Source organism: Arachis ipaensis, chromosome B05 (genome assembly GCF_000816755.2).
Source record: "Arachis ipaensis cultivar K30076 chromosome B05, Araip1.1, whole genome shotgun sequence".
NCBI lineage: Eukaryota > Viridiplantae > Streptophyta > Magnoliopsida > Fabales > Fabaceae > Arachis > Arachis ipaensis.
The window spans coordinates 46,162,007-46,170,851 of record NC_029789.2 but is presented as its reverse complement, the minus strand read 5'-3'; the positions used below and the strand labels follow the sequence as shown (position 1 = coordinate 46,170,851).

Genomic DNA, 8,845 nt, shown 5'->3' with positions numbered 1-8,845 from the left:
CACTTTCATTCTATTTTACTTAATTTATTTGCATACTTTCATTCATTACATTTTAATTTTGTGCATATTTTTATTTTCTTTTCTAAATTTATTATTTTTCCATTAGTTTTAAATTTTCTTATTCAATTGTGCATCTTGAATTATTTTGGTGCTTCGTGACTTGTTTTAAACTGTTGGGTGTTATTAATCATAAGTCAATGCTAATTTTTATAATACCGGTATTCCTTTTGCATTGACATGAATTTATATTTTCTTACATTACCCACACTCTCTTCCCCATTGTTGCAAATTTTTGTACTCTTGATTTGTCATGTGCTTCTACTGTTTTCTCACTTACATGTTGTAGCTACCATGTAATTGAGACCCTTATTATTTGGCATTAACCCAACCATATTTTAAATTGTTTCCTATCTTTGTTTTTTGGGTTACTTTTCTTTTTTTCCTCTTCTTTCAGGATGGCCACCGAGGAAGGGAAACAGCAAACGTCTATATGGGGAAACAGACAAGTCCATCTGCACAATCTCTAGAGAAAAGCATCAGTTGTAGCAGCCCGTCCACTTGTACATCTTAGCAAGCACCGAGGACGGTGCAATCTTTAAGTATGGAGAGGTTGATACCAATCTCCATGGGTTAGTTACCTTCTTCTCAACACCAATGTTTTATTTTCTTTGTTTGTTCATTGTTGCATTTGCATGTTTGATTGCATATTTGTTTGATTTTTGTGCATATTTTACCATCACTTGGTTAAAGTAATAAATTTCTTTTCAAGACTCTATTTTATAATATTTCACTAATTTAAATTGAAAAAAAATTGTGTTAAAACTTGTTTGAAGATTATAAATTGGAACATGAATTATAGCTAAAGAACACACAACCTGTGAGATTTGAGCTTAATTACATGGTTACACTATTTAACCATAATATTTTATTCTTGTGTGTTTACTTCTCTATAATTGTGATTTTTATTTTGTTCCATTCTATATGTCCACTATTTAGTGTATTTATATGCTTGCATATGATTGAGGCCATTACTTGTTTTTACTCACTTATCCCAAATAGCCTACCCTTTTATGTTACCTTTGTTAACCACTTTGAGCCTTTTTTATCCCCCTTATTCTATATTTTACCACATCACTAGCCTTAAGCAGAAAAATAAATTAAATACCCCAATTGAATCTTTGGTTAGCTTAAAATAGTGTGTTAACTAAGTGTGGGAAAACTGTGGGTACTTGGGTTAATGAAAGTGTACAGTGTTTACATGATAAAATATTGAGAATTCACTACAAGAAAAATACCCATTCAGCCACACTTTTTTTAGGCTACATTTAAAAAGCGTAGCCTATTCATAGAATAGGCTACGCTTTTCTCTGTGTTGCCTTTTTATAAGAGAAAATGATACACAAATGCAGCATCATTTAAAAAGCGTAGCCTTAGGTATTAAAGATATCACTTAAAAAGCGTAGCCGTAGGTTGATATCTATAGGTTCACTTTTCTACTCAAAAGAGACGCTTTTAAAAGATAGCCTATTTGTTAAGTTTTGGGTGCGATTTAAAAGTGATGCCTAATGTCTCTAGAGTCAAAAACTTATAACACTTAGTAATTTTTTTCCTTGTTTTTCCTGAAAGCAAACTGATGATGAGTGATGACCTTAACACTTAGTAAAACTTAGCAAATTAAACTTCTTGAGTCTCAGTCACCTTCGAAGGCTCAGCCACCTTCATCCTCGTGCGTAAACCCTCGATAGCTCAGTCACCCTCGATAGCTCACCATCGTCGCCCCCCCACTCACGCTCGCCATTGACCTCTCACTCTCGGTCTCGCCATTCACCCTCTCACTCTTGCCATTGACCGCCTCACTACAAGCGGAAACCCTCTCACTCTCGCCATTGAGAGTCATCGCCTCCCACTCACGACTCACCTGCACTACTCTCCACATTGACCGTCGTCATCTCCTCTTCGCCATCGCTTGCACTGATCGTCGCTGTGCGGCCCTCACCATCGTCGCTGTGCGCCCCTCACCATCGTCGCTGCACCGCTCTCACCATCATCATCTCCGTGCTTCTCATCATCGTCTTCGCTGTGCTCACATCATTGAATAGGTATGTATTGATTTCTATTTTCTTCTGAAATTGATCAGTGGCTTAGGGTTCCTATTTTAGGGGTTTTAATTTGGGGCTTTTAATCTCTGAAATATGGGTCTGTAAACTGTAATTTGATAACATGCATGCTGTTATTGATGAAGATGTGTGGTATTTTAGGGTTTGTGAACTCTGATTTAATATACAGCTTGCCTATTTTCTCTGTATTTTTGTTTCTGAGACTGAATCCAAATGCAGCGTTAATAAGCTTTTGTTTCTGTGATTTCTCAATGAATAAGTTGGCTTTCGTTTCTCTGTTTTCAGCTTCCTGTTTCTAACAGAGTTCTTGCAGTTTGAATTGTTTCTTGGTTAGCCAGAAACAGAAATGGTGTGAAGAATGTAAAGAATGAAAAGAAGACAAGGAGTAGAGAAGAAGTAGAAGAGGAAGAAGAAAGGTGAGCTGAATTGTAAATTGAATTGAAAGAAAGAAATCTGATTAACATGAAAACCAATCATATACAATCCTGTTTATGTAGCCATATCAGGTGAGCCTTCAACAAAGGCAATAACCTTGTAAATACCAATAAATATAAAAAGAGTATGTTATTTAAGCTATAATATATATAATTAAAATTAATAATTAAAATTTATTAAAATATTGATATACTGATATATTTAAAAGCTTTTTTAAATTAATAATTAATACAGAACATAGTATAAGAAATTAATAATATTAATAATAACAATTCCTGTTTTGTACAGAAGTGATACAAAGAGTTTGTGGACTTTGTTAAGGAAATTTCTGATTCCTTGCTAGTTTTATGGTGTCCTCATCAGAATAAATATTATCTCAGGTGCTTGTCAGCAATAAACCCAAAGAGAGTTTAATTTGTCTTCTGCAACTTCTTCATCTTTTTGAAGCACAAGATCTTCTACTTCAGGTATGAATTGGGTTTAGGATGCCTCAGTTGTAGAAATCTGATTGTTTGACATCTCCATTGTAGAAATCTAGGTATTCATCTATAAAAATGGGGACATTATAGTTACTTATACCCCTTTTGACTAAAACTACAATTTTTTCCTTAGTTGCTGATTCTTGTAGTAATTCTTTTCTGAGACTGAAGTTGATTTCTTGAATAGGTGAATGATTTAATGTGTTATGTGTGTAATATTGAAACACTTTTTGTTTTGAAAGTTTTTGTACTTGATTAAATGTTTCTCTTTGATCCTTTTTTTTTTTCTTTTAAACTGTTAGTGCAGTAATTGGCTTTCTGAGCATTACATAGTTGGGATAAACCATAGGGTATAAGAAACAAGAGTGGCAGCAAGATTAGTAGATGACCAAAAGCACAAGCATAAATCTGTAATACTAATATTGAAGGGTAAAGGCACTTCCAAACCATCTACCCAAACATATTTATACGATGGAGAATTTTTAATAGTTGGAGGTGTAACTTTACAAATTTGTGGTATATAAGTTACATATTTTTGTTTGCTCTAAATAGGTATAATCAATTTTTATTATGTCTTTAGGATAAATTGTCCTACTTATAGTGCTATTAGTGTTGTGTTTGTTCAATGACATATGTATGATATGGCAGATGGTTACATTATTGGAGGTAACAAGAGAGCAAAGTATATGGTTCTACTTGTATATGCATAGAGAAAAAGAAGGAAGCTATATATACCCTTAATTATTACATGTTTGGCAAATGACATAGTATAGCAAATTAATTAACTTTAATTTGGATTTTTTATATATGGAGGGACTAGATTAATTAACTATTCTTATCTTTATGTGTTTCTCTTTGATCGGGTTAGATCCTCAATTCTACTCAGAAAATGAAAAAGGGATTAATTGTGAGTAATAATACCTCTTTGTCTGCTTAATGGTGTATCACTTCAGTAGAGACTATGAATTTATGTTTTCTTTATGCTCCTCAGCTTATTTCAAATACATTCGAGTGCCATTTGGTCCGAGTTTATCACTATTGAGCATTTTATTTTTATTTTTAACAAAGAAAAGGATGATGGGGATTTGCTTTGGTTTTGAGACTTCTTTTTTTTTATTTATTTATATTAATTGTTAATGAGTTTAACTTAACTAATTATTTTAGGCTGATAATTGAAATGATCTTTTCTGATTCAAATGCAGTTACCATCCAATTCCCATTGTGTTTTCTCAAGCAAAGGGAGTTGCTGTGTGCGTGGGATCCAGAGAGAAACAAATATCTTGATTTCTTAATTGCTTATTCTGCTGTTAATCAGGTAACATGCTTGTAGATCTCAAATTTTGATTCGGAAATGGTGCCCAAATGAGTTATAGAAGTTAATTTCTAATTATTGAAGTGCATGTCTTTTCCTTGATGACATTGCTATCCTAAAATTCTGAAAGCCTTAACAGTAGTCATATCTTAATGTTCTATATTTTCCAAGGTTATGGGGTTGAAGTAAATGTTTGCTTAGTGTGGGACTATGGCCTAGTACACAAGGAATATCTCATGACATGCTAAGCTGAAATCCACAATACTTTATGACTTTATTTTTCCTCCCCCAACCCCTTTTCTCTGTGGATATTAATAGTATTTGCAAAACTAAAGGGAGAAACGCTTTAGCTATGGCCTGAAGAATCTGTTTTGACATATATTCATATATATATACAAGTTTAAAGGTTTCTATAAGGTATAAAGTTACAGATTTTACCATACAAGAGAAACGCTTTAGCTATGGCCTGAAGAATCTGTTTTGACATATATTCATATATATATACAAGTTTAAATGTGCACACTGTTTCTTATGAATCTATTGAAACAAGCATTTTGGTAGATCCTTGTCAACACTTGAGCCTTGCTCATGAGAGTGGAAAGAGGATATTACCCTTAGGCAGTTACACATTCAGTGTAGGGGATACACACCATACACTTTCACTTCAAATTTATTGATTGCATATTTTTCTGTTTCTTTTCAAGGCAAATTCCATGTCTCGCACTTCTCATATTCTAATACCCTTATTAGACAACATGCATGCATCTACTTGTTACACTATGAATTAATAAATGCCATGAAAAATTTCTATTCCAAATTTTCTGTTGACATGACCAAAAAGTTCGAGTACACAAATTCAACTAGGCTATATTTGATTGACTTTTTAATTAATCAAATTTTAATTACATGCTTGCTTACTCTCTGGATAATTCCTTGAGAAAAACTAAAAAGTCTTCTGCTATAGATTTATGCCAATTGCCCCTCTCATGATTATTTGTTTATCAAGATAATGGAGGTCAAGTTTTCCCTCAAACTTTTTCTTTTTCTATTTTTTCTTTTGCCTTACATGTAGTATCATTTGACATAGATCTAAAAGGGAATATTCCAATAAATTAAATATAAACGAGGCATCAAATTCACTTTGTCGCGTACAGGCAGACCAACTTTATTAGCCTCAGTTTATCATCATAAACTAATGATTAATTAGTAGCGAAAGCAGTAAGCAACGTCTTTAGAGATAGTAGTTATAAGTTATAACAATATATTATACAGGCTAGTAACAACTCTTAGTTATACCAAAGAGCCTTATTTATCAAGATTAATTTTATTATTGTTTCCACTTTTTCTCTTTCATGCATGCTTGATTAGTGTAGGCGAGGCATGATCGGTGATCCTAATTAAACTACTAAGTCATGTCTCTCTTTAATTAATGATTTGAAACGTTTTGGCTTTGAAAATACCGACAGTATTATGCAACTTCTTATCAGATTTTTTTTTTTGGAAGTTAGAAATGAGACTCGAACTCAAGACTTTTAGACGGGGATAGAGAAATTATATTTGTTGACAACTTCTTATCAAACTTACTAAATCTAATTAAAATAATTTTATTCGTTTAATAATTCAAATGCGTTGTATACTGTGAATTGAAAATGGACCAAGTAAAAAGTTGTGTGCCACAGCCCACAGTGCCAGAAATATCAAAATTCCAAAATAGATTGAAGAGAGATGGCATTTATTTCTTTGGTCTCTTTAATTATAGTAATAAAAAAAAGTCAAAACCCAATGAAATTGAAAATGAATTGAATCTGAATTATTTGACTGAAAAAAGGAAACATTAAAACTCTCTCCGCTTAAAATTTCTTGAAGTTGTATAGCCATGTTATTTTTTTTAACTACTTTTCTATATAATTATGCAGGGTAACAATGAAGATTAAGCAATGAAGATTAAGCTGACTATTATTGTGGTTTATTGGCTAAGATAGAATGCTACTTAGAATCTTTACATGTATGGTTGACTAATGATTTTTATTAGAAGATACTTTTATTGGCTAAGTGATATTATGGTTTTGATATGGCTATGCTTATTTTAGTTTGAGTTGTATGAATTTTTATAGTTAACTTCATTCTAGTACTTTTGGATCAATGTTATAAATATATTTTGGTTAGAGACAATTTTTATTATATAAAATAATTATTTAGTATAATTATCACTACAAGAAAAATTAAAAGAGGACCTAAGGCTACGCTTATATACAGTAGCTATAGTATACGAAAAAAAAAAGAGGGACCTAAGGCTACGCTTATAAAAAGTAGCTATAGTATACACTGTGGCTACGCTTTACAAGTGATGCGGTAGCGTTAAAAAGCGTAGCCTATTCTGGAAGAACGAAAGCTGAAAAGCGTAGCCTTTGGTCATGGAGAGCATCACTTGAAAAGCGTAGCCTATTCCCAAATACCAAAAGCGTAGCCCTTGGTGCAGAAAAGCGTAGCCTTTGAGAATAGGCAACGGCCGAATAGGAATCACCCTGAAAAGCGTAGCCGTAGCCTAAAAAGCGTAGCCGTAGCCTAAGGCATCATTTTTTTTCACTTTTGGCTACACTTTTCAAGTGTACCTGAATGGGTGTTTTTCTTGTAGTGATTTGGGTACCTACTCATGTGAAACTAGAAAAATCAAATATTCATGTGCATTGATATGTTATGGTTTGCTTTAATAAAAAATAAAAATAAATAAAAATAAATAAATAAATAAAAAGGGAAAAAATAAAAAAAATAAAAATATATATTTCCAGCATAAATGAATAAATAAGAAATTAAATAAGAGGACAAAATTACCCCAATGTTAAGTTAATGAAAAATCAATGCATATGTGATAAAATTAAAGAAAAGTTGATACATGAGTATGTAATGCAAAATTGGGAATTTTGGGTAGTTAGGCAAGATTTTAGAAGTACATAGAGTGTGTGTATAGGAGAAGAGCTTAGGTTAATTAAGGATTCATATTATAGCTCACTTGGCTATACATATATCCTCACACTTACCTTAGCCCATCACAACCCTGAAAAGACCTCACGATGTTTACATTGGTACATTAAATTTTTGTTGATTGGTTAGATGAAGAACAAAGTTTAAAAAGCAAGACTAGAGAAGAATAGAGTGAATTAACCCTAAACACTTGAGAGATTAGAGTGCATACACACTACTAGTGAGGGTTCAATGCTTGATTCTATGTTCCCTGCTTTCATGAGCTGTCTTCTTACAAGTTTACTTATCTTTTATTGTGTGATTTGAATTAGTGGAATCTGATTTATGTTTGTCTTGGAAAATTTGTTTATTTTTAACCAAGTAGGTAGAAGCATTTTTGCATGTAGTTGCATTCATATAGATAGGTTGCATTTTATAAGTTTTACCATTCCTCTTCACTCTTATAGCTTCTCTTGAGCTTAGCATGAGGACATGCTAATGTTTAAGTGTGGGGAGATTGATAAACCACTATTTTATGGTTTATCTTATGCTCAATTGAGTGGTTTATATCAATTCTTTACTCACTTATTCATATAAATTGCATGGTTTTACATTTTCTTTCCTGATTTTGTGCTATGATTGGAAACATGTTTCTTTGGTCTTAAATTTGCTATGTTTAATCCTCTCTTATTACCATTCGATGCCTTGATATGTGTGTTAAGTGTTTTCAGAGATTACAGGGCAAGAATTAACAAAACCCAGTAAAATTTATAACCGAAGTATTTAAACCTCGGGTCGTCTTCTCAAGGAATTGTAGGGAAGTATGATTTATTATTGGTTACGGAAAATTGTATATTTTTGGGTTTTTTTAAATAAGAAACAAGTAATTTAAATGACAAGAAAAATAAATTAATAATTATAAAAATCTCTTGGCAAGGTATAAGAAATTGAAGTCCTATCCTAGTTGTCCTTATCAATTGTGATGAGAATTGGATTTTGCTCCCACCTTATTAACCTCTAACTATGAAGGTAAGTTAAGTGGATGAATCCATTTGATTCCTTAGATCCTAGTTAATTTCTAAGAAAAGACTAGAGTTATTGGAATTCAAATTAATTAGCAGAGATAACAATTAGCAATCACAATGAGTTTGATAACTCAAGTGTTACCAATTACTTAACCAAAGCCAAAGGGAGAAAATAAACCAATAATTAAATTAAAAGTATCATAAATAAAACAATCATAAGTCTGAAATACCTTAAATTGCATTAATTAAGAAAATCATAACATGAATGGTTCATAAGCCAAATTGGCAACATAAATAATTAAACAGAGAGATAGATAAATCAAAGCACTAGAATAAATAAAAGTAAAAGAGAAATTAAATTAAAGGAACATTGAACCTGGAATGAAGAAGAAGTAATCCTAAAATTAAGAGAAATCCTAATCCTAAATCCTAAGAGAGAGGAGAGGACCTCTCTCTCTAAAGCTACATCTAATCCTAAAATTATGAATTATGAATGTTGTATGAATTGTTGTTGTT

General features: G+C 32.1%; 2 long non-coding RNA genes across 2 annotated transcripts; both read left to right on the top strand.

Annotated features, from left to right (window-relative positions):
- On the top strand, positions 1,720–2,543 carry LOC110272000. Its single transcript, XR_002362898.1, has 2 exons — positions 1,720–2,099; positions 2,431–2,543. It is a non-coding gene; the product is annotated as an uncharacterized LOC110272000 (long non-coding RNA).
- Positions 2,792–6,524, top strand: LOC110272001. The gene is made up of 3 exons (XR_002362899.1): positions 2,792–3,019; positions 4,234–4,346; positions 6,260–6,524. It is a non-coding gene; the product is annotated as an uncharacterized LOC110272001 (long non-coding RNA).